Raw genomic sequence first — 27,194 nt, 5'->3', positions numbered from 1 at the left:
TGTGTTTTACTTGCATCTATTTGAAAGACTGAGTGTAAACACAAAAAATATTTTATTTTATGTGCTGGAATGTGCAGAAAATAGGTTTAAATGTTAAACTAATTTCTTCCAGTCAGAGAATGTTGCATATAATTAAATTTTGCTTGATGCATAAAGTTAAAAGATTAAAACTAATAAAACAAGTTTTAAAAAGAGACTTTTCCATTTGATTACATTTTGTATGATGGATTATGCAGAAAAAGTAGAATTGGGCTGAAAGATCTATCGCTTTATCACCTCTTCAGGTTGTAAATCGTGTTTTTAAAAAGTAACTAAGTAACTAAGTAATTAATTACTTTTGAAAATAAGTAATCAGTAAAGTAAGGGATTACTTTTTGGGAAGTAATCAGTAATTAGTTACTGATTACTTTTTTCAAGTAACTTGACCAACACTGGCGAACATTAATGGAAAACGCTGCAAAAGCACATAAAACACAACGGAAATAGGAAAAAACACAAGGGAAGTGTTTCTGGGGAGACAATAACCCGACGGACCAGTTGCAGGAACCCAAAACATGGTGGGTGTGTCTTATCATGATTCATAAAATACTGATAATGGATTTTTGTGCTAATAGTTAGGCTAACACACTTACTGTTCATCTTTTCTTTCTCTCAGCGCAGTTCTCAGCATATTTTGGGTTATTGTCTCCCCAGAAACACTTCCCTTGTGCTTTTGGAAATCAGTTTTTTCCTATTTCCGTTGTGTTTTGTGTGCTTTTGCAGCGTTTTTCTTATTGCTGGTGTTTTCTTTAGTTGCAGTCCGTTTGGCCTCTCAGGGCCACCGTAAAGTTGTCCTAAGATGGCACACTATCTCGTATCAGTTCAGTGACATAAATGATAAAATGCAGATTTGATTTGAGTAAAACAACATTTTCTACTCAGCCTTTTTGCATTTCCTCATTTCTTATTTTAGCTTGCACATTATTTCTTTCTCTCAACAGGTGAAAAAAAAATCCTCCCCTGAAGTGTTAATGGGTAAATGTGACACTGCAATCAACACATCAGTGCAGGATTTTTACGCCCTCGAGCACGAAATAAAGAGCAAAGTAAAACGATAGTATTCACCTCATCTAATGAGAACCACATGCACCTGCTTTGCTTTGCTAGCTAATATATTGAAAGTAAAAACTAACAAGTAGCTAATTTTATTTAATGTGAGTGCATTTCAATACATTTAAAAAACACATTTTTCACTGTCAGTCTTTGAATATTTCAGTATATTTTCCAGTGTGTGTCACATGTATGTGCGCTGTGTAGCAGCACAGCGTAAAATGACAGTACAATGCAGATGTGATGCTGTAAATCAGTCGAGTGTATTTAATCGTGTTTCTCTGCTTGCATGAAATTAAATGTCATGTTTTCACCTCTTGCAGGTTTTCTGTTGACGATACTCAGACTCTCTCAGGCGCTGTGTGCCTCACATTTCCTCATTCATGTCTGTTTAAGCTCTAATTCACACGCACTGAGGTCACACTCTCGGTTTGGAGCATAAAAGAGCAGCGGGACGACGGACACGAGGTTAGATACACAGACAGACAGTCATTAAGACATTCCTCTGCACGCCGAAGCGCTCACTCATCCCTCGGCCTCTTTCTTCTTTTGTATTTCAGCCACACACTCCTGAAGGCTGCTGGGAGAGGCACGGGAGGGCGTCTCTGTCTGGACCTGCGTCGCTATGGGTCTTCAGTCCAGCACTGCACAACAGCAGCAGCAGATTTGGAGGGCGTTTGGCTCGGTTCATCGGCTCTGAACGAGCGGCACCGCGGTGGCTCTGATTGGCTGGCTGGACATCCACTGAGCGCGACTTCAGGTGACGGAGAGGTTTAAGGTAAGACTCGTGTTTTCATACTGAGACAGCAGCTGTTGACTCTCAGCTCAGTCTGGCTGGTGTCTTCGGTGCTGTTATGCTGCTGAAACTTCTGAATTCTGATTGGTTGGAAGGTGTGGATTTAAATAACTGGAAACCTGTAATGGAGGCGATATTCTGCCAATATGAATCAGTGTGCTAGCAACAAACTGCAAGCAGAGACAGCCAGTCCTCAGCTAAGGAGAAGCTAGAGAGCTCAGGTTATTTCTGTAAACACCAGCAACAATCTAAGGAGGACAAACCAAACTGGACACCTCGATGGGTGATGTCACAGTGGTTCAGGCCATCCTTTATATACAGTGGATTAACTGTGCAGTTTGGTTCAGATGGAAAGCTGAAAACAGATTGAAGGAGATTAAAAAGAAAAATTTAAATAAAAAGTTACAATTGTTTTTTTGTAAACAAAGCAAATGCATTTTTTCCAGTATCCAGCAGGGGGCGACTTCTCTGGCTGCAAAAACACGATTGTCTATGACAAAATTGATCTATGACAAAATTGATCTATGGACTCTATAAACACTTCCCTGATCATGTTTAATGAATATAAGATGAGTTTGTTTTGTAAATTATAATCCCAAACACCACTTTATTGACACTAAGAGCAAAAAAGCAGCGTGTTTTTCAGGTAAGCTACTTTTGACTGATGAAGTCAACATCTAAAAGTCCAGCTGAAGGCTTTTTAAGGAGGACTTTGTTTAACCAACATTTCTGTCTGTTTTACAATTTGTAATATGGCTCCAAACACCAGCTCATAATTATCCCCACTGAAGCTTAGGGTTTAGTCACACCAGAGTGAACACCAGAGCACAGTAACGTCCCCGTGATGACCAACAATCAGTGGTTGCATTCAGTGTTTTTGCTGTCAGAGACTGATTGGTAGAATTTTCCTGACAGGAAGCAACCGATCTGCAAACAGTCCAACAATCACTGTCCAAATAATTACAGTCTGATTTATAAATGCAGGTTGTAAACAATCTAAGCTGGTCTGCATCGATTAACTCGGATCATCTATGACGTGTCTTTGCAGTAGGGGACTTGACTAAGCTGGATGCCAACTGGTTGTATTCTGGTTAAAGTCCTATAGTTAGTGGTTGGTCTTCGTCACTAAAGCACCCCTGTTTCTCCCTCGTGTGACTGCAGGATTAGCCGGGGCTTACATCTTGTTTTTCTTTCCACCAGTTTTAATAAATTAAACGTTAGCGTTCAAATGCTGAAATGCTCGTTTCAGTGGTGCTCAAGCGGGTTCTGGCAGCACTTCCAGCTACTAATAACTGGACTGTGATTAAATCTGTTGTATCAATTATTTGTGGTATTTTAAATAGCCGATATATTGGCTCACAAATGGAGTCATATTCTTTACCTGAGCCGAGCGTCAGCATCAGGTCACATGATGACGGCCTAAAGGCCTGTGCTAAGAGAGCAGGAAGCTAGCAGCTGGTTATTTAATGCAGCGGTCCCCAACCCCCGGGCCACGGACCAGTACTGGTGCCCGAGTCGTTTGGTACTGGGCCGCGAGAATTGAAGCTCAGGTGTGAAATTTATGGTTTTCAGGGTTTTTATCGTTGTTTTTTTTTATTGTTTTTATCGTTAACTCGGTTTCCCTGTTTTTTTCTTTCCTGTGTGTTATTAATAAATATTTTTTTGGTACCAGTACTGGTTTTATTTGTAGCATTTATCCGCGACACCTTAAAGGTCAGTCCGTGAAAATATTGTCGGACATAAACTGGTCCGTGGCGCAAAAGAGGCTGGGAGCGGCAGATTTAATGTATTGTGAAATATGTCGTTGGTGAGTCCTGAGTGAGCGGACACCAGCTTTCCCGGCTCATCGGCCTGTTTGTTGGCTTTGCCTGTGAATCTAAGCTCACGTCCAGGTGTTTGATGAAACTGCCGCCATTACAGCCCCTACAGAGCTGCTGAGTTTGTGTGGTTTGTTGGTTTGCTGGCAAAGTGGTTTATTTACTTGTATTACACTTTTCTTTTCAGTTCCCAGCCACCAGATGAGTGTAATTTGTTTTTGAACACCACAATTAGATAGAAAAACCATGCATAACTAACGTTTCACAGAATAATGCATAACGCTCTTATCATATTATAAATAACTCACACTGCCAACCATACAGCCCCCCAACCCCAAAAAAAAAAACACCTCAAAAACAAAAAAATTCCAAAACCCCCACAATATTTAAAAATAAAAGTGTTATATGAAAATTGTGCACACACACATCTTCACACCCCCTCTCTCTGTTTCTTCCTCACCCTTTAAAAATCAAAAACAACGCGAGGCCGCGATTTTAAACACGTCGACTTCGAGTCAAACGAAGGTCAGCAGGATGGCATCGTAAACTCTTTTCATGGTGTCGTAGATTTAAATGTGAGGGACAAGGAAGTGAAAGTAACTTAGAGCAACCCCAATTATGAATGATTAAAAAACTTAAAACTTGACAAAGAAACCAAACCTGCAGAAACAAATCAGGGGATCCAAACAGTGGGAGCTCTGAGGAGGCCAACAACAGGAGTTAAAACCTCAAACAGGCTCAATTATATCACAAAAACTCAGCACAGTAACACAAACCTGGCACCGTGTCATCTTGTGTATTTAGCCGTCGAGTTCATTAGTTCATATCACCCCCTGCAGCCGCTCGGGCCCATCGGGATGGTCTTCACTGTGAGAGCCACGGATCCAGACGCGGCCGCCCAACACTCCCATCCGGCCTTTTAAAAACACCTTTTTCCATTTTATGAGTAGGACCAGAGTTAGCGTGCAGTCAGGGTTTTTATTCTTCTTTATTTTGTTCATTTTGTTTATATTGTTTAATTTTCTTTGTCGTTTAATGTACGAGATTTATCTGCTTTTTACTGGAAAGCACTTTGGTCAATGGTGTTATTTTTAAAGTGCTCTATAAGTAAAGTTGGATTTTTAGAGTGAACTTTTTACACTAATGCAAAATTATGTTTTAAGTCATTTTATTAATCTTGCCCACATGAGGTCACACTGGACTCGTGTTTCTCATGATGACAGATGAATTGACAGCTGTGGGTAAAGTGAAGCACACAGCAGCATCACTGTATGAGGCGACATGTTGTGATTTGAATCCATTTAATTAAATGTTTGTGTTTGCATCCTGCAGTGTAAGGAACTGTCCCACTATTGCATGTTAAAGCATATCTCAGCATTACAAGTATGATCGATTTCACACCACAATGGACTTTTCTCAGGTTATAAACGTGTTATAAACGTGTAAACCGTGTTGAAGCTGCGTCAAAAGTGTTGCTGGGGTTTGATCGCTTAAGCGAGCCAGAGCTTTGGGCTTACTCCAACACAAAACTGTGGTCTTAAAATGTGTTGCATCAAATTGATAAATAACTGAAAGTATATTGAATTTTTTAGATGTGGCATTAGATTTTTTAAGCCACACAGGAAAAAGAGGAGCCTGGACCTCGAACTAACGTGGACGGCATCACGAGGGTTTCAGTCCTGCTCTGTTTAGGCTTTTTTCATGAACGCAGCTTTTCAAACTCACGTGACTTGACGCTGTTGTCATTGGTTAGTGATTCTAAAAATCTTTGCAGCAGTTTATGACGTACGGCTCATACAAACACAACCGAGAGCTTAAACTGGATGTAGAAACGGAGAGCTAGTTTTCTGTGATATTCACAACACATTTCACCTGAATAACTGTGCGAATTAGATGTAGTGTTTATCTTTTGATCACCAATAAAGTCAATGTTACTGGATATTTAAATATGAACAAATATTCTAAAAATCTAAGATCAAATAAAAGCACATTAATACATTTAGAAGCACCAAACATTTAAGAGTCGTAGTTCCTAAATTTTAAGGCTTTTTGTCAATTTTCCACCAATAATTCATTAAGTTGACGTTAAAGAGCTAAATGGATGTCAGCTACATTTTTTTATGGATCGTAGACACGACCCCACTCCACACCCCCACTGAGTTTTATCAGCATAAAGTCAAAACTTGAAAATGAGCTGTGGTGTTTACAGAGGGACACGAATGCACACGAACGCTACCAAAAACAGAACCTACTGATGATAACGATTTCAACAAAGGATTTAAAGAACGTGCAGAACAAATTTTACCAAGAATGGTCATTTTACTCTTTCTCAGTGTAAGCATGCACGTCTTTATTAAAAAGAGCAAAAAATAATAGAACTTGTATTTTATTTACAAAACAGGAGCAATAACTGATGTATTCTTCATTAAAGAGAAAAAATAGGAGTGACTGGAAATGAAAATGTGATTTCTATAACACATTTTCTTACACTTAAACAAAAGAGAAACAAAGACATGACCACACGAGCTGTTAATATAGACAAACTTAATGAATTATTGATTAACAGAACATTAAAGCATACACTACTGAACACGGATATGCACCCAGAGGAATTAAAGATAGGAAAGCCTGAATAATGCATTGGGATATGGAAACAGTTGTGATGGATCTGAGGTCTACTCTAAGCCAGACTGGATCTAATCCTGGATCTGAGACCCCCCCCGACCCGTTCACCCTGCCCACAGTGTGGCAGGTGACTCGTGTGCAGGATACAGGTCTGGTATTCAGCATGTGACAGACAAATATACTGTATTTTACCCCAGCTCAGTCTCTATGTGAATAATATAAACATGCATTACTACACTCATTTATTCCCTTAAATCCATGAAGCTGTTTGGCACAGTAAACTCTGCATAACTGAATAATATAGCAAAAATAACTTCCCGCCGGCTTCACTTATCTACAGTATTTCATTCTTTATCGGTGCTCCATCACTGCTCCAGATCGCCACTGAGGCACATGATCCGTGGTTGAGCGTGTCGGAAGGAGGCCGACTGCTGCTGCGGTGTTGAAGTTAAAGAAGCGTTGACTTGGAAATACTGGACACCACCAGAATGTAGGAAAAAAGACTATAACCTCAATGCAGTCCCACATAAGACGAGACAGCGGGACAGGTTTGTGCTGTTCTATGTTAAAGCAGATGCTACAGGTTTGATGGTTTGGACGGAGCTGCTTTGCAGGCAGGAGAGTTTCAAAGTCTGTGTAATTTATCTGAACATACTCTTTGTTATCTGCAGCCTATCTGTAGACGCTAAATCTAGAAATCTATTCACAGACAAGAGCAGAAGCATGTGGACGATAAAACAAACACATAACCACGTATCCCTTCAAACTTAAAGAGCACAAACTCTTCCTAATATTCAATTTAATTCACTTAAATTTATATGGAGCCAAAACACAACAGCAGTCACATCAAAGTGGTTTATAATGTAAACTAAAGAGCCTACAGTATCCTTATGGGAACCAACTTATTAATTAATGTCCTCTTTAATGCACATTTGTTTTCGGTCTACCTTTTGAGCTGCCCCGTTGTCGAGGACACATCCTGGGCTTTCTGGATATCTGGTGTGTTTGAGTGACCTCTTTTAGCTCCAAAAAGGAAGGAAATCACAAAAAACACTTTCCCTCCATTCTCAGGAGGAGACGTCTGAAGTTAGGCAAACTACTTTTAAGTCTCTTCGCTGTGTTTTAAGTTTGTTACATTCATATTTTCTGATACTGATCGTCGTTTTCCTGTTACTGAAACACATCTGGATCCCTTTCCAGAGTGTTACTGACACTGGGATGCAAACATGGATCGGATATGTGGACCAGTATAACTCAGAGTTCTTCTGCAGTCTCCTGTTTGGTTTAGCGTGTGGATAGTTGATGGCATCATCAGCGTACATCTGTGAAGTTGTAGCAGGTCGTTCGCTTTAATTCAGGTTGCTAACATACAGAGCAAATAGCACAGGACCAAATATGTCAGCATGCTGGTCCATGTGTGAACGAGCTGCTGTGGGAACTGTTCGGTTGGGGTCCATGAGGGGGCAGTAGAGTCCCTCCTGGACCACCGGATGGTCTGAGGTTGTTTGTGCCGGTGTGTTTGGGGGAGTCTAAAACGTGGAGGTGGAAGGGAAATGAAAGCAGAAGAGCCATGTGCTGGTTGTTGTTGTTGTATGAGGTGTTGGATAAGGAGATCTGACCTTAAATCTGGATCATAAAATGGAAATAACAGGAAGTTTCATGGGATTAAAACCGAGCTGAGGTCGTTCAGCAACAGACAAAACACATGTGAGTGCAGGTTTGCTTTTCAGACTTCACTGTAATGAGATTACAGGAGCTCTGCAGTCTCTAAATATTGTTGCATGTTATTATTTCAGTCCGATTCTGGAGGTGAAAGACTAACAACAGTTATTGTATTTTTAAAATCAGCGATCCCTTTACTCCCAAACACACACTCGCTCGTGTAGGTTTAAATCTCGTTTTCAGGGGCCGACCTCGGCTGCGTTCAGTGACCCCAAGGAGCAATTGGATGTTGTTTACATCCTCGATTACATCTGTAAGGTCAGGATTAATCTACACGTTTCTGTTTTGTAGGAGCGGGCATGAAAAATAAAACGTCTCCTTCATTTATTCAAACACACCAAACTCTGTGCAAACAGTTCAGCTATGACTCAAACAAACACACTGCAAGTATCTGTGAAAAGCATTCAGCTGCCAGTTTATTAGGCACACTATTATACATTACACCTTTATTACAGTTATATGGTCAGTGTCCCTGATAGTGTCATACAAAGGGGTTGTATGACCTTTTGTGACACCAACACACTATGCTAATATTTTAAACTTGATGTACAAGACATAAAAATAATCAACTTTGTGGTCGTGGTAAGAAACTGTTTGAAAGTTGAGAGAAAGTTTAAGAAAGAAGAAGACAGAGAAGATGTTGAACTGTCAAAAATACCTCAGAGTCGGGTTGCAAAGAAATCCAACATTTGGTTAACATTGTTTGTTTTTGGTGAAATTTAGCAGTGAAAAGGGGAATGTAGAAAGTTTTATGAGGTTATTGTTCTTGTATCGAGCTGTTTCTGTTATTTTGTCCATCCCGTTAATTCCTAAATAATAATAATAATTAATAATAATTATCGTATAATTACATTTTAATTTTACTTCATCTGTAATACCCATAACAGCTGAACTTTATTTTAACAACTTAGTTGGAAAAGTGCAAACGATTGATATAAAAGCCAGACGTTTTACTCCATACGTGACTGACAGTTTTAAACTGTGTTTGTTCTGCTGCATAATTACTACGTACGTACAAAGTACAAATACTTTGCTGAAAGTACTTGAACACTTTTCTACATTAACAAAGTTCCAGACTTGTAATCAACTATTTTTACTTTTGAACGGTTCCTTACTGTATAGTTCAGAACAATTCAAAGCAAAACGTTTGTACGTTATCAAAATGAATTATTGTAAATGTAAACGAATAAAAATAATTTAAATACTTACAAATATTTTAAACTAAACTTTGATCGCATATATTTATGCTATATTATATGTTACTTGCACCGACCTGTTTTAATCTTAAATGTTGTGAAGTGGCCAAAAACATTAGAATCATTCATGTTAAGGTAGGTTTGTGTGTGTGCGTTTTGTTGCACTACCACATGTTACAAATACAGAAAGGTTTAACGTCTGTCCTATTACGTGACAGATTTTGTACAATAATCTCAGATTTTAAGGGAAATTCTTCTTCACGTTCTTCTACATTTGAGTTTACTGTGCTGAGGAAAAATCCTCCCGTACATGTGAACACAGCCTCTGTGTCACAGTCAATGATGGCAATCAGTAACGGAGCAACACAGTTTTAAAGTACACTCACAGTGAGTGCACACAGTGTACATTTTGTGTATCAGTACTCGAAAGAACGTCTTAGTGCAGCAGGCTAGTGAGAAAGAACCAAATGTTAAAGGCTGGTGTAGAGTACCGTACACGGTACATCCAGACTCAGACCAGTTCATAAAGTTTGGGGGCCATACTGGTGCCTTTTGGCATTCGTCAGCATTGTCATGTAAGAAAGTGTTTGTGGGGATTTATCTATTTATTTTAGCAGGTTTCAGATTTGCATTTTTTTTACTGCTTGTAATGAAAACTCTCAGGAATATAAACTGAAACAACTTTATCATGTTTTAAGTTTAGACATAAATACACGTAAAAAATGATTTTTCATTTAAATTGTTTGAAACTATTAATTTTTTATGTTTTATTGTAGAAGTACTTTTAATATTTATACAGTATAAATAAATTATAGGTTTTATTTATTCACAAAATACCTCTTATTAAACTATAATTAGAGATGTCAGCTGTAAGATCATAATATTCAATTCAGTTTTTTTAAATATTGAGGCTCTTTATATTTTGAAGGTAGACCCTACAGTAATACATACAATAATATCATGCATGGAAGTGGACGGTAATTATTAAAAGCACAGTGTGTGTTCGTACTGGACAGCTCCCAGTGTGGATGTGCAGCAGAGTGGAAACCAGCTCTGAGCTCTTCTCTGCAAACACAAGAACGCGAAGTCTGAAATACAACCAGACGGCAGCTTCTGTGCTCCAGGTTCCAGCAACGCTTGTTCTCTGCATCCAGAGGGCAGCGTGGGTCATTCAAGACGTGGACGGAGCAGGCTTTGGCCCATTTTAGGTACAAATACTTAGATTAATTAATAAATCATTAAATAAGAAATAAACGAGATGAGGAAGAACATGATGTTTTGAAAAAAAAATCGGCATTTGTTAACCTTGAATATTTTGTGAGTGAAGTGTGGTGGGTTTAAAAAAAATATGATAGAGCTGCGTTTGTTGATCCATCTGTCCAAAATTACACTTTACAATAAAATACATTTTCTTTTAGTATTTCTTAAACTTTAAAATCAGAGCATACACTTTTATGTTTGTGAACAAAGGAATTCCCAATATTTGGGGATAGATTAGCGTTTCCTACCTGGGTGATTGAATGATGAGACAATAGATCACGCAAATAAGAAACGGTTCCCTCAAACTTGTATCTATACAAAACGGAGAACAGCACTGAAGGACGGGACCGTGTCCGTGCACGTGTTGTTAGTGGGAGGGCCGACGTGGCCGAAGCCAAGTTCATGTAAAGCATTCAGAGACTTGTGAGACTTAAGTAAGCCTGTGAAACCAGAATGATCTCTGGATCCAGTTTCATCTGAGATATTTTCACGGGAAAACTTAATTATTCCAGTTTTTCTCATTTTCTAAAACCAAAGCAGATTAGGACCTGGCTCACAGATAAACCGTGCAGGTCACAGACGGTGACGGTGTTTGTCATATCCTGTTTCCACTTTCCCCTAAACCAGCACTTTACTATGTTAGCTCTCATTTCAGCTCCGTATTACCTCGGAGTTTCAGTATGGATGTATCCAGAGTTCAGATAAACACTTCCCGTTCACACTCACAAGTCTTAACTCTCTGGAGCCGGTTGATCCCTCGGAAAGTTCCCACAATGTAGATCCGGAGAGACGGGATGAAAGTAGTTTCCCAAAAGGGACACGCCTGATCACTGTACACCTCAGCAAATATATAGTAATAATATACATATATTAAAAAAGTGTGGGTGTTCAGATATAAAATGTGACAAATGGATTTCTGACATTTGCGTCTGTAGTTACCTTTGTGTTATTTTATTTTATGTCTATAAATTAATTTTATTTGCATTTCTGCTTTTAATTCAGCGTCACACCCGTTATATTCTAATATAAACCAGCTGAAAATTGTTACTGTGTTAAATGTTAGAATTGTTTATATATAATTAATTTATATTAGAGTTCAAAATCTTTGAATTTTGTGTAATTTTGCCCACATTAACATTATTTTTAAAGTTTCTGTATTTGTAGTTTTGGTCATCTGTCGCCTCACAGCTGTGATATTTACCTTTGTTTATGATTGATTAAAGCAGTGGACAGATTTAAAATTTGAAATCTTTCTTGCCCCTGTCGACCAGCAAGCGTTTGAGAACCACGTAGATGTCGAGCAGAGCTCCTGACGTAATCTGGATTTCTTCTGCCCGACACGAAACTGCACAGCGTGACTGAAACCTGAACATTTTATTCATTTCATATCAGAAACAACTAAATAAATAAAGTTGCTGTAATCAGAAGCAAAACACTTCACGGTGGTACCAGTGTCACCCGGCAGAGGGTCGCAGTGCGTCTCCCAGCTCATACTGGGCGAGGGGCGGGGCACATCCTAGGCTACATGTGATGATGTCACTGTGCCCGCCCACACCCTGTGATTGGCAGGTGCTCTACAGGAAGTGTGGATGGCTGAACAGTACTTTAATGTTGACATAACCTGACACGAGTTTATACAACAACACGGGGTCAAAAACACGATGAGACGTCGCGCTAAACGTGAGGCTTCAGCTCCCAACAGGAAGTTCCTCTTTTTAACGGCGGCTCGTCTGTCGTCTCTGTGTGAACACGACACTGTGAACACCACACTGTGAACACGACACTGTGAACACAACACTGTGAACACAACCGCACAAATCCTGCTTATTAACAGTTATTACCAAAACATCGATTAGCCGCACCACGTTTTCACTAAATTTAGGAAAGTTAATTTCACTATTGCACTTATTGTCCATCGTTTACACTTAAATATCGCAAACATAAAGGAGCACTGATTTATTCACCGATGTCTGATCAACGTTCGGCCACATCTATGCATCATAAACCTGCTGCAGGTTATTATTTTTCCTTTAATCCTGCACAAACCAAGTGAAGTATTACTGCAGTAATAAATGAAAGGCTGTAATAATGCATGTAAGAATCAAAGTGACTGAAAAATCCCATTTTCCCCACAAAAAGTAAAGAAGCATCCAGAAAGATTTCTTTGATAATGAAACCTCAATAAAACAACGATCATCTGCTTCTATTACAGGTAACAAATATATGCTGTGTAAAATACATACATTATATCATTTCTTTATCCAACTTTTTTATCAATATTAAAACACACTGAGCTGCATAAAAACTCCAGAAGTGCTGATTTTATTTAAATGAGGTGTAACTGTATATTTTTAATTATTATTACCAGAGAAGTTTTTTTACTCTATAATTATTTCTTAATAACTCGTCTGGATTGTTTTTAAAACTCACGTGACCTGGAAAGATTTTACATATTTTGTGTTTTTTCTATTTTACCTCCAGAGATGAAACGCTTCATTAAAACACACAAATATATACATATTAAATAATACATTTATCCTGTTCTATTCATTTTTTTTAGTGTCTTTACCTTGTTCTGCTGAAATAAAATCCAACGCTCAGTAACGGAATAAAAATTCCTAATTTTAAATTTCTTACACTTTCCGTATTTCTTTTACATCTTTGAAGTATTCACACACAAACACTCTGATGTCCTGACTTGGTTTGGAATCGAAGCCGTAACGGTTTAAAAGCAGAAATATGAAATCGCTGCACTGTTGACGGTAAATTCAAAGTGCGACATTTAAAACGATGGATTCAACCTGGAGCTCTCAGAGTTTTACATTCATGCTGTCCTTTAATTAAAGCTAGGCTGATGTACGTTATTTCGAGACATTTTGGACACCGACGATCACCAGGACGCTGCTCTGCAGTCGAGTAAATTCCGTGTAATTGTAGGAAAACGTTGAATAAAGTGAGAAGAGGAACGTAATCTCGACTCAAACAGGACGATTTTATCTCCACTTTCAGGATTTTTCAGCGTCGTGAAACTGCGACGGCGGCTCGCACACTTTCTGTAGGTTTTTATATTTTATTGCATCAAGAAAGCCCAAACAGCCGTGATGTTAATTCCCTTTGAGAGGATCACACAGAGTTACTCCACCGTGAGAGGCTAAAACGAAGACTGTGAGTGGAAACGACTTCTTTTAACAAGACGACGACCCTGAACGCACCTCACAAAAGCTGGATCGGCTCGGGCTCGACGGCAGAAGGACCGGAGGAGGAAAAATGTTCTTTTTGCAGCAAAAGCCAGGAGGCTCGAGCGTCGCCTCCCTCCTGCAGCTCTACAGTGGCACCAAAGCACTCCCGGCCAGCGCCGCCATTTTGTGTCCGCAAACCGTTTTCGGTTGCAGTTGATCTGTTTGGAAAACTTTTGCAGACTGGAAGGCAGCTCCTTGTTTTCACCGCCGCCTTCGCTTCCCTCCGTGTGCGAGCGGGCGACACCTGCACGAAAACAAACCCCGGAGTGCGTGGGAGTGTGTGTGTGTGTGAACCCCACACCCTCTCGCGCCATTAACCCCCGACAGCCTCGCTTTTCCCCCAACACACCCAGTGACCTCTGTGTTGACGCATCGGCCATCTTGTTCCATTACAATGTAGTGTAAATGTGTGTGTGTGTGTGTGCGTGCACTGTGGCGGGGCGTGCAGACGCTTCTTTCATTGTCTGGCTCGGTTCATTACCAGTCCGTTGGTGGTCAGCACTTCACTGATCATTAACGGCTGTACAGCTGGACGCTGGCAGCGAGCCATAAGTCTGTGTGTGTGTGTCTGTGTGTGTGTGTGTGTGTGCATTAGGGCGTATTATGTGTTTAAAATGTTGAGTTCACACATTTGAATGTTTATCACTGCACAAATGGTAACAGCGAGCTCTTAAAGTTCAAGACAAGTTTGATCAAAGCTTTTCAACGTGGCTGAAATGTAACGCAGCAGCAACAACGCCTCGTCCCTCTGGGATCTACGGAGACGCAGCTTCGTGTGCACATCAGTCAGCATCTGGTTTTAGACACCTACCCTTGGAACCGCTGTAGCAGTCCAGCCAGGCTGATCGCCGAGGCCTCAGTCTGTACCGCTTCCTCAAAGGTGCCGGCGTGGCTGATGGGTGTCTGCAGAGCCGTGTGTGCTGTGGCTCTGTGCTCGATGTCAAAGGTGACAGCGATCACTCCCGTTACGTGTGAACGAACAGGCTCGTTGCCGTTAACGGGTCGTTTTAACCCAAACCACAAATCTCCCCGATCTTTCACCGAGTCGTTTTTACAACATCAGCATGACCATCGAGTGGAAGGCGGAGCAAAAAAGAACAAATGTGCAAACTCAGCAGATCCCTTACCTCTGGAAACAAAGTCCCTGCGACTCCTCCGACCTCCACGATGTCTCCCCGCAGCAGAGAGAAGTGCCTCCATCCATCCCCACCCTGTGACGGAGGTGCAGAAGCATCAAAAGCACAGCTGGCACATCAGGAAGCAGCTCAAGTGCAAAGATGTTTTTCTTCTCTATTTGACTTTGCCTGATTTTATTATTCATTCATTTTTCTACCGTGCATGCTTAGTCACCTGCGTCCGTCGTGGACGGTGGATTTGGCCACCGTGACTTCACCGACTAACGACTGTGACGCGTGCCGACAAATCGTGAGCGAATAATAGAAACCCTCCTTTCTGATGCTTGTAACGGACCGTGATCAGCATGGAGCCACACTGCTGCTCGCTCAGCTTCACGGCGCGGCTCATCAGCTTCATCACCAGCACACTTCTCTTCATCGTCCCCTCGCCCTCCAGGATTGTGTTAAAAAGCTCTGTGCGCGCTCTCCTCCGCAGCTGCCTTTAACACGACTGTTGCAAAATTGAAATGCAACTGTATTCATAGAAAATAAGTGTTGATATCTGAGCGTCTCCTACACCGGACGAGGTTCTCGTGCTTTTAACTTAAATAAGAGACCTTAAAAACTCGTTGGGCCTTTCCGGCTCTGTTCACAGTCAGCTCGTCTTCAAGCTCAGCTTTTTAAAGCTCACGGCCTCACCGAACGCCGATCATCTCGTTGGTCACATTCTCTCAGCTGAAGTTTGGTCTGTTTTTGGCGTCTGATACTTGTCTTTCCTCAAAATGAACTTTTACTGAGAACAGTTGAGCCCTCATCCTGGCCTGTGTCTGTCAGCTGGCCCGACTTCTCCTCCAAACATGGCTGAGATTTCGTTTTCTTTTCTTCCAGCAGAGCTGAAGGTTTTTGTTTTTTAGGAATCCTCCAGTTGGATCGTCTGTAGTTAACTTCCTCCTAACTTGGCAGTCGTTGTAAATTTTAGTTTACATGGGTGTCGCTTTATTCTAACACCTGGGAGAACTAAGTGTTTCAAACTGGTTCCCAGTTAGTTTTGAGGACATGAAAAAAGAACCTGGCCCCATAAACAGTTAATCAGTTGGATTTAACGAGCGGATGACTGTCAACCCTGCGACCGTGAGCGCCGCGCTCACTTTAGCTGTATTATGTGTATTTGTGTTTATTTTTAGCCGTGTGGTTCACTGTTTCTGCCCCCAGGACTCATCTGCTGTGTCCCGGCCTGCAGTTTGGATAAGACATGCTGTGTGTCATCACGCCCACGTCTGTGTGCGTTTTTGTAGAATCTGAGACGCTGTAGTAAAAAAATGTGACTTCATGCACGTTTGTCTGCTTGACTGCATGTCTGTGTGTGTGTCTGTGTGTGTGTCTGTGTGTGTGTGTGTGTCTGTGTGTGTCTGTGTGTGTGTCGTGTCTGTGTGTGTGTGTGTGTGTGTGTGGCTGTGTGTGTGTGTGTGTGTCTGTGTCTGTGTGTGTCTGTGTGTGTGTGTGTTGTGTCTGTGTCTGTGTTGTGTCTGTGTGTGTGTGTCTGTGTGTGTGTGTTGTGTGTGTGTCTGTGTGTGTGTCTGTGTTGTGTGTTGTGTGTCGTGTGTGTGTGTGTCGTGTGTGTGTGTGGTTTGTGTGTTGTGTGTGTGTGTCTGTGTGTGTGCTGTGTGTGTCTGTGTGTTGTCTGTGTGTGTGTGTGTGTGTGTCTGTGTGTGTGTGTGTGTGTGTGTGTGTGTGTGTGTGTTGTGTGTGTTGTGTGGGTGTCTGTGTGTGTGTGTGTCTGTGTGTGGTTGTGTGTGTGTGTGTGTCTCGTGTGTGTGTGTCTGTGTGTGGTCTGTGTGTTGTGTGTGTGTGTGTGTCTGTGCTGTGTGTGTGTGTTCTGTGTGTGTGTGTGTGTGTGCTGTGTGTGTGTGTGTCTGTGTGTGTGTGTGTGTGTCTGCTGTGTGTGTTGTCTGCGTGTGTGTGTGTGTGTGTGTGGCTGCTGTGTGTCTGTGTGTGTCGTGTGTGTGTCTGTGTGTGTGTGTGTGTGTAAATGTTGCACATAAATGAGCAATTTTGTGTGTTTTCCTGAGGGCTGGGGTAGAGAACATCTGCAAGTTTCTGTGTGTTTTACAGTACAGCACACACACACACACACTTGTGTGTCCATTATTGCAGTTTGACAGCACGCTCATATCTCCTGTTTAATTGATTGATTGGTTTTATTAAGCACATCAAAACATTTATTGAAACCACATAACTGCAGTCTGATATTAGATCAGCGTTACATCCTCGATCTCAGCAGCTGCTGCCTGCTCTCCATCACCAGCAGCCTGATGCTCTCATATGCAGGGTGCATCCTGCACAGGTGTGCAGCAGGTCAAAACGATGAATATCTTATTTAAGCGCTGTTGTTTATGTCTAATATTCCTCGGGTGCTGAGCCCCGACAGGGGGCAACTTAGGCGTGGTGGGTCGCCGGGCTTACAGTATGCTGGCGGGAAACCCTCTGAGCTTAAAGATAACGTCAGGCCATCTGTCCCAAAGTTTAAGTTGTACTGTAAACGCAGAGGCCTCGTCTAAGCCATGGCTCACTATCATGGAAAACACAGACAGCAAACGTGAGCTGCAGGCGGCCGTGCTGGCTGCTGAGCCGGGGCTGAAGCTGCTTTAACGAACACATTTTATTAGTTTAGCATCAGGTCACAGTCAGCGTCATCCGCGGGTGTTCTGTCGTGTGAGGAAAACGTCCAGCGTCACAGGAAGAAACAGCGTACTGTATATAAAAGATGGATGTAGCGTCTGCGGGTTCTGAAGTGCATGAAACCTGTATTCTGTCCAATGGCCAGCAGGAGGCGACTTCTCCAATTGTTCTTCACGCTCAATAAACATGAAGCAATAATTCTGAGTAAAATGCAACTGAAATATATAAAATCCAAAGTTTATTGATTCACATAATGAATCATTCAGGAATGTGTTTGGTGTACGCTGAACGTGTGCAAGCCATTACATTTAATGTGAACAGATTTGACATTTTAAATTGTGCTTAAAGAACTAAACACACAGAAAATTATCCCGACGGATTTAAACTTCAGTAAAAACTTTTCTTGTTATTTTGTGCACTCGGTCAGTGCTGTCATGTCTTTTTTATTATTATAAAATGTGAATAAATGTAAGTTTAGGTTATGAACCTGAACTTCAGTAATCGAGCTCTACATTTAACTTTTCAGCTCAGTAGGTAGATCGCTCGCCCCGTAATCGGAAGATCAGCGGTTCAAATCCACTGAACAGCTACCCTGAGGTACCCCTGAGCAAGGCACCGTCCCTAAGCACTGCTCCCTGCCTCACTGAGTGAGTGGGTTAAATGCAGAGAGTAGTTTCCCTACAGGGGATCAATGAAGTACACGAAAACAAAAAAGTATTTCAACATTATTGTTGACATATTAATTCTGTAAGTGCAGAATAAAAATAAACAACCAAAAATATTATTGCTGTAAAAGCAGCAACAATAAAAGCTCCGAGATACTCAGTGGCGTGTCTAGAAAAGTTTTGTTGGGGGGGCCAGGTGGGGGCACAGATTTGGAGAAGGGTGGCAGATAATGTTAAAAAAAATCTACCAACCGTTCACCATAATTAAATAACCCTGTAAACCTAATAACCGAATGTGCTTTTAACTCTTATTATAATGAGGTTTTAACCACTACGGTGCAAAGTTTTTAGATACTGCGTTGATAAAGTACAAGAGATACAATCAGTCAGTGTTTACTCAGCATTTAAGGACAGAAATATTTGCATAGTATTTTTACTGACATGTAGTGCACATATGTTTTGGGCGAAAACTTTTTTGAATATTAAAATACGAACATTTTTAACATACAATTGGCAAATTAGCCAATGCAAAACTTTATCTGCCTGTTAATTAAAAAAAGAAGATAATCTTCTCACAAACTGGTGATTTTGAAACAGGAAAAAAGTGTGGAAACAACTGAAAAGACTAACATTTGAATAAAACCTGAAAGCAAGTAAATACTTTCTATGCTGCCTTATGGTAAACTTTGGTAATATTGATAAAGAACAACACTGGCTGATGATGAAATCCAGTCAGCTGGCATGGTGACACTGCCAGTATTAACCTGCAGGGCTGGACTGGGACAGAAAATCGGGCATTTTGACTACAGACCGGCCCCCCAGGTATTAAAGCCATAAAGCCTTTGAATGAAAACAAATGCTGTTGTGACAGTGATGTACAGTCTTGTTGGTATATGTATGATTTCTATACATTTTACATGTTTGTTGTAAGATTCAGATAATTATTTTAAAAGCGAGACATTTTAAATGAGAATAAGAAAGAAAAGTATTTCTTTGTGCCCCCCTCTCCCTGTTAATGCCCTACCTGCCCCCCTGGCAACACTTTGCTAGACCCGCCCCTGCACAGTTACCAGCTGTCAGCTACTTAGAAAAGGATCCTGGTGTTATTTGTCTCTCAGAAACAGTTCATAACTTCAACTCATTCCTGTCACCTAAAAGGTAAACCTGTTTCTCCATCACCTGTTCAGCTCTGATGATCCAGTAAGGACATCTCCTGGTTTCATCTTCATGTTTCCCTCTCACCACATATCCAAACCGACATCATGACCAGCAGCTTTACAGCTGTGGCTCCAGCAAACATCAGCTGATACTAGAAATTAATATTAAATAAATTCTAACAACAGCTGATCAAGCTTAAACGTGCTGCTGTTGTTTAGCGCGACATCCGCTGGTTTCCTCTTTCGGCGCAAAGTGAGCGATAAACAAACAAGAGAGCCGATCAGCTGATCATTGATCAGTTTCATGATTGAAGTAGAAACAGGAGAGGGGGGAGAGGATGAGAGAAGAAGAGGCAGCTGTGCAGCAAAGACAGAATAACTCCAGCTTTGTGTCTTTTTCCATTCTAGCTGAAGTACGGGACAAACTGTTCCTTTTCAGCTCAACACCAAACGCGTAATAATTTCTCTGAATGCGGGATGATTTCGTTTTTTACAGGACGGTTGGCACCTCTACTAACTAACCTTATGATTAAAATAAAGTTCACTATCAGTAACATCACAGCACCACCCAGCTGTATAGGAACTCCGTCATGCTAGATCACGCAGTACGAGTTATTGTAACCAGCGGTCCCCAACCCCCGGGCCTTGGACCGGTACCGGTCCGTGAGTCGTTTGGTACCGGGCCGCGAGAGTTGAGGCTCAGGTGTGAAATGTATGGTTTTCAGGGTTTTTATCGGTTTTCAGCGTTATTTTGTTATCGTTTTTATCGTTAACTCGGTTTTCCTGGGTCTTTTCACGTGTGTTATGAATAAATTTTCTTTTTTTCGGTACCGGTACTAGTTTTATTTTGTTGTATTTATCCGCGACACCTTAAAGGCCGGTCCGTGAAAATATTGTCGGGCATAAACCGGTCCGTGGCGCAAAAAAGGTTGGAGACCGCTGATGTAACTGACTGTAAAAAGTCAGCACAACGAAAAGAAACTCCACCTAAACTTGGTTCATATCTGACCCAGACAGACTGCAGGTCAGAACTTCTTACCTGAAGTTCACCTGACGCTCGGACCTGCGGCCGCCTCGGGTCTCTGCTCCTCCTCCCATCTCCCTCATCCACCTGCTGGCCTCTGTGGAAGCTCTGCCACAGCCACCACCAAACAACTCAGTTATTTTTACACATCGGCAGCATCTGGCCAATCCACCACCTCTCATTGTTCATGCCCACCGGGCTGCCCGATGGCCAGTCCAGCGATGTTAACCTGCAACCAAATCTGCAGCTCCATACAGCAATGTTACGACTTGGATTATATCTTATAACTCATAACTCTTATGTTAGCTCCCCCAGCAGCCTACTGTCAGAAATATTCGACGGTTGCAATAATTCTTTAAGTGTTATTTTTTCCTTGGGATTCTAATTTAAAGTTGACTAAACTCAACAAACTTAATATTACTTACCGGGACATTTATTCTCTCCTCATTTATTCTGTCCTCATTTTCTTTCTCCGAAAAATTGTTTCCTGCAGTGCCGTCTTTCTCCTTCCTTTGCTAACATGATGCTCATAGCGCTGCATTCACTTACACTCGGATATCTGAGCTTCACTGTGAAAACATAATCGTACATTTGCTATTTGATTGAATTTTATTTTTTTAGCTTCGGGGTGGCACCTGGGGTGGCCAGTCTGGGGGGGGCAGGCCACCCCGCTGGACACGCCACTGGAGATACTAATGGCAAAGAATAATAGAGAAATTAAAGTCTTGTCATAAAATGTTCAAAACTGAAATTTTGATTTGTTTAATAAATATTAAATCTTCAAACTGAATAAACAAACGTAAAAAAGTAAAAAGATTCCAGAATTTTTTTTCTCAGAATCCAAACAATAAAAGAAATAAAGGAAACAAATACAGTTTCTATTGTCACAGAAACATGATAATAATAAAATCACGCCTCTCTGATCTGGGCACTCACAGACTTTCAGGGTCACGTTTATTCTTCTGCATTTTAATCTCCTCCGTATTATTTTAATATCTCGGTGTATTTCTGTGCCTTTGCTTTGATAAATGACTCAAACTAACAGTGTTTCCTCTCGTCTCTGTGCTGGGAAAAAAAGACTTTGTTCCTGTTTAAACCTCAGACCTTATTTCCCCTGAAATCAATACAACATTTAATTTTAGCTGCCCATTGGTGGGGGTGGGGGGTCAGGGTAAAAATCATTTGTGGGGATGTGATATGATTAGCGCTGACGTAATGAAGTGGGTGTCTGAGGTTGGGTGAATAATCAGACTAGCTGCTCTGGTTTCTGGAGGATTTATTGCAGGTCAGTTTGTCTGTGATCATGTGACAGCTCCTCCTTATGATTATAAGCAGCTGTGATTGGACGATGCTGTCCGTGTGTGTGAAACAGCAGGTGTGACTGTTGTGGTCTCTGAGCTTCAGTGTGTGTCCATGTTCTCTCTGTATGTGTGCTATAATCGTACGTGTGCCGTCCCATTGATTGAGCACTTCCTGTTCTCTGATTGTCATTGTTTCCAGATGCCTGATTATCAGTGAATGCCCCCCACCCACCCGCCCACCGACCCCACCAGGCCAAACACAGCAGCTGTACAGTGATACATGTGCTTCCTGTGTGACTTTATCAGCGTCGTTGCTTCGGCTTCACATTTGCAGCATCCATTCATGCACAGCTCTCTGAGCTCTGCACTCTGGACCATCGCTGCAGCTTCTATCTGTCTTTTTTCAGCTGTTCTGTTGCAGATTTGCTGCAGTGATTGGATCTTTGTCCTGTAGCTGTGGGACATATTTGACTCTACTTCGGTATACTGAGGAGTTCACGGTCCACTCCTCCCCGTGCTCACAGCTGGTCTGAGGAGTTGGTTTTGTGCATTAAGGACAAACGTCTCCTCTTTGGTCTCGTCTGTTCCAGCAGTCGTTCTTTGTTCAGATGCAGCTTTGCAAACCTAAGCTGTGCTGCTAGCCTTTCCAAACCTGCCATGACCTTTAACCTTCAACCTGCTAACTGAGGCCTGTAGAGTCTGCGGTGGAGCTCTTGGGTTTTTGCAGCTCCTCTGAGCAGCGCTCGGTGTGGCCTGGGGTCACTCCACTACTGGGAGGACTGGGAGCCGTCTTGATGATTCGACTGAATGTTTGTCACTGTTTGGTGACGGGCTGCAGAACACTCTCCACACTGATGTCCTTTTGACATTGTGTGAACACAACTGCAACACCTCTGCTTTCACAGAGGTGCTCACGCTCACTAATGAATTCATTAATTAGCGTATCTGATTAGCAGCACCTGAATGCAACGTGCCCTCTCCAGTTTTTCACACACTGTTTCTGCGGTTTTCCTCATCTTTTAAAGAGCTAACGACACAGGGTGAGGTTGTCTTTATTTAAGACCTGCAAAGGAGCAGATGGTTTTTAGTATGTCCTGAGAAAACTTGAGAATGGAAGGAGGGGAAGGGTGTACTTTGTTGTCCACTAGTGTATATAAAAGGTGGCTGTAGTGACATCACCTGTTGGTGTGCAATAGTATTGCCGTTTTTTGTATGTGAGGGTGGAGAGCTGAGCTGCACAGAGCTCAGTAACATCCAAAAAAAAAATCCCAGAACAGACTTCTTGTGTGTGTGTGTGTGTGTGTGTGAACTGCAACAGAAAATAAATGTGCAGATGTTGATTCTTACTATTTGTAGACAGATGAAACCGTCCTGTAGCTGTGGACTTCTGGACATTGTGGGCTTTTTCAGTGATGGTGTAGATGCAGACTCAACAAGAACTCAAACCAGCAACCTGCGTGTTACCAGTCAGGCAGCCAAACCTCTGGTCTTTATCACATGGCCTCACAGATCCAGCACTCCCACAAAGACAGATGAACACTCACACAGAGCTGAAAAATCAACACAACACTCCCGACATCTGTTAAATCCATTATTGACAATCGTCCATCTTTTAGGAGGAATCTGTCTATCATGATGCCAGTTTGGACCAGATACTCTTCCTCTAATCCTGCTTCATCGTCCAGGACAAATATTTTACAAATATCTGCTGTACTTTTTAATCTTTCCCAGTTTAGAGTTCAAAGAGCAGATCTGAAGATCCCTGGATTCTCCTTACATCCTGTCAAAGCACACAGAGGTTTGGAGGCTGATTTTCAGCATTTTTTGACAAAAATGAGATTTTTGCTTTATCACTTTCTGCTGTGGCAACATAACGTGCTGCTCCTCGTTTTCCAGCCTGCTGTTGCTCTAACAAACGTTAGCAGTGAAAGAAAAGAACAGAAATATCACCTTTCACAGTACATGGTAATAATCCTTTGGAAAACCGAGGGCGCCGACGACTTCTCAGAGCATCTTCGTGTTTCCGTTGCCATCGAGGTTTTCCCTGGCGGCGATGACATGTGTAAGCACATGTAGAAATGTCGGCCATATTGATCGTGAGCAGCCTTTAATCTGCGGCAGCTCTTTCCTCCATTACAGCTGATTAGTCGCCGCTTTAGCTTCCTGCCGCGTTGTGAAACCTGAGATGGCGGTTGTGGAAACACGAGTGTAATTACAGCCGGGAAAGACACAACAGGCCGGAGAGATGGCTGCGTGCTGTTTGAAAATGTTTGAATATGTTTATTGAACGCAGCCTGTAAAATCCTGACCAGTAAACCACAGTAAATCCCTGCAGGGCAGATGGTGGTGTAATTGCTCTCTACTGCACCCTGCCTGGTGGAGCGCCGGCTGGAAAACAAGGTCTCAGTCCGGCCTGGGAGAAATATCTCAAAGAGCGAATCAGCAGCACCGATACAATCAAACACATTTCACGTCCTCACAGTTTCCTCTTTTGATCATTGTGACAATTTTTTCTGGTCTGAATTTGTGTTTTCATCACAGAAATACAGAAACATGTTTTCCAGGTTCATGAAAACTGCTTTGAAGCTTCGCTGCATGAAGTTAACTGAGAGGCAAAAGTGAAAAGAAGAAATGAAACTTTTAAGAACGACAGCGAAACATAAAACAAACAGCTGAGTGAAGCCGTCGACCGAGGAAGAGCGTGGGGGGATTAAAGTAAACGTGCCCGTTAACCTGAAATCATCGATAACGATCACAGTGACTGTTCCCCAACTCCTCCCGGAGGTGCTGATCAGTCGGGATGAAGCTCACTCTGTTACTGGCCGTGGGACCAGGATCATCGACGTATCTGTATATATGTTATCTGTACTAATATCTATTTGCAATATGTTTATGCTGTTGTTTGTAAATAAATTATTTGATAAAGAATCACTGCACTAAAAATAGTTTAAGTCCACAGAAATATGTTGTCATACATATCTTTAAATAAATCCTCATCGTCAGTGATGCTAACAGAGCCTGTAATCGATCACTTTGCCTCAGAGCCGGAGCTCGGCCTCGAGGGTCGCTGTCCTGCAGGTTTCAGACGTGTCCGTGACCCATCACAGCTGATTTAAATGGATAAATGACCTCCTCAACATGTCTTGAATGAACTAACCATGTGATTCAGGTGTGCTGACCCAGGGTGAGATGTAAAACCTGCAGGACACCGGCCTTCGATCCCTGGAGCTCCACCACCCCTGTCTTTAACTATGAATATGTAGCTCGCAAAGAAGAAGAACAATAAATATGTTTTTATAACTCCGTTATTAAAGCGATATAATGAGCATAAAAGATTGACGTGGTAAATTAATAAACACGTCTGTGTTTTCACTCATAAGAAGCAAGTAAGCGCTGCATGCTGCTGGATTAATAATAACTTCTCAGGAGCAACAGGATAAATCTGACGTGGGAAATGTGACGGCTTTCTCATGAAAGTGTCTGCTAAAGGAAGTGAATGAGTTCATCTGCAGGTCATCACAGAGCTTTAAAATCAGCTGACAATAAAGTATAATTTTACACTGACATTCAGAACGAGGCGAGATGGGAAAACTTCACATCCAACTTAAATGTTTTTAGTGGGTTTGTGGGAGCTAATCCTTTTTTTCAATCATTCAGATCACCCACAGTTGGGACGCTCCTGTATGCAGCGATAAGCCGGTCAGCGCTATGGATTACTTCTGATCGCAGCAGTTGTGCGATACATCAGTTGTGTGTCTGCTGCACAAACATTGTGTAGGTCGGCAGGCTTAAAGCTTAAAGCGGCTCTCCAAATGATAAAGAGACAGCGGATAAAGTCGAGAACACTTTGTGATGCAACTGTTCTGATTTCTTCTTTTTCTCTGGGACTCCTTTGCTTGGTCAGTGAATCTGTTTGGATTTTCTTGTGTTTTCTTAGTTACTCTGTCTTTAGTTCTTTTTAGTTCTCTATTTTATTCTGTTTTGGTTTATTCTGTAAGTGTTTTCTTTGTCCCGTCCATTTGCCTCCACGTTAAGTTCATTCATCTCTGCTGTTCCTCGTGTAATTATTCTAACTTCATGTTCAGTCTTACTTCCCTCCTCTTGTCTCACTGTCTTGTTCAGCGGTGCCTCCTTACCCTTGTGTTTCCACTTCTCTGATCACCTTCATGTGTATAAATAGCCCTGTCCTTCCCCTCAGTCTTTGGTGTCCGTAGTGTCCTTGGTTTGTTCTCTGGTAGGTTTTGGCCGTCACCTTGCAGGCTTTGTATTGTGGATTTTCTCAGCAACCTGAACACCGTGACATGAAAAATAGATCTGAGTAAATTTGTCTTAATATGTGTTATTGGAAATCAGAATAAAGGGTAATAATATGCTTACGGTAAAAACCCTTCAGCTCTGTCAGTGAGAACGTGACGTCTAAATATCCTAAGACTTTTTGCTCTTTTTTGGAATTTAAACATCTTGTTATAAATGTTCACGATCTTTTCTGAAAACAGAAAAATCACAAAAGCCCTGTTTCTCCTTTGTGTTCCTAATGTTCTGGCCCATAATGTAATTAAAGTGATAGCTGAGGAAATTTAGAAATATTTATAAACATAAGAGCTAGCTTATCGAGAGGCTTACTCAGCATGTCACCATCCTCTGGACGTCAAATCTGATGCAGAATTTAAACTGTCTGAGAAACATCCGTCTTCACGGGCTCTAAAACAAAGGAGGAGAAATCTGAGACAATCAAATGATCTGCTGATGAACTCTTGGTAATTACCTCTCCAGCTGCTCTATTTACCTTACAGTCGTATGATGTGACCACGAGAAATCCCAAACAGACCTGCGAGTCTAAAGAGAAAGACTTAAATTGACTCAGATGACACGAAGCCGTCCATTAGTGTCTAAATCTGAAATCTAAGGAAAACATCTGCGGCATCAGCGTGATGCAGACTTCACATCAGGCCTGTCTGATTCTGCCTGGACAGTTTGCTCCTCAGAGTTTTTCCCTGGAAGTGGAGCGTCGTGCGCCTGTTGTCAGCCGACGTTTGGAAACAAAGCGTGCAGAGCGTCATCTTTTCTTAACAGACCATCAACGCACAGCCAGAGGTGAAGTCACTTTTATGGAAATGAGGAAGATGAGAGGAAGCGGGTGGAGCCCAGACCGGCTGAAGTGGCACACAGTCCTGTGTATGAGTTCAGGCATCGAACCAAACTAGCTTCAGCAGCCTGTTTGCCACGAGCGAGTCCACCACGATGGTCTGAAGGTGGGCTGATGGGGAACCAAGAAGGTGTTGCTTTGTTAGACGTCCCTGTCGTGTGATTTTAAAAAAAGAAACAGAAACTGTGATTGTTTATTTTTGATGCTCCTCCCTCCAGCCCCAGCTACCCCCAAACACCTGCACATGAAGACCTGAAAACCAGCAGCTGGCTTCAGCTGTACCTAAAACGTTTTTAAGACATGATATTTAAGCATGGAGCTACTGTGATCAGAGGCTTAAAAGTCAGCACATGATAAATGTAA

The 27,194-nt window shown here is 41.7% G+C and overlaps 1 long non-coding RNA gene across 2 annotated transcripts in view; it reads left to right on the top strand.

The window, feature by feature from the left end:
* The first annotated feature begins 504 nt into the window (after positions 1-504).
* Positions 505-27,194, top strand: part of LOC106633512 — a 51,340-nt gene continuing 24,650 nt past the window's right edge. For both annotated transcript variants that reach the window (XR_006055106.1, XR_001336847.2), the window contains exons 1-2: positions 505-1,557; positions 1,650-1,867. This is a non-coding gene — a long non-coding RNA (uncharacterized LOC106633512). The remainder of the gene's footprint in view (positions 1,558-1,649; positions 1,868-27,194) is intronic.

The sequence above is a fragment of the Haplochromis burtoni genome, unplaced genomic scaffold (genome assembly GCF_018398535.1).
Source record: "Haplochromis burtoni strain Fernald_Lab_line unplaced genomic scaffold, NCSU_Asbu1 Contig_214, whole genome shotgun sequence".
In the NCBI taxonomy this organism is placed as follows: domain Eukaryota; kingdom Metazoa; phylum Chordata; class Actinopteri; order Cichliformes; family Cichlidae; genus Haplochromis; species Haplochromis burtoni.
Note: the sequence above shows the minus strand (reverse complement) of the source record. Positions and strands in the feature narration are given on the sequence as shown.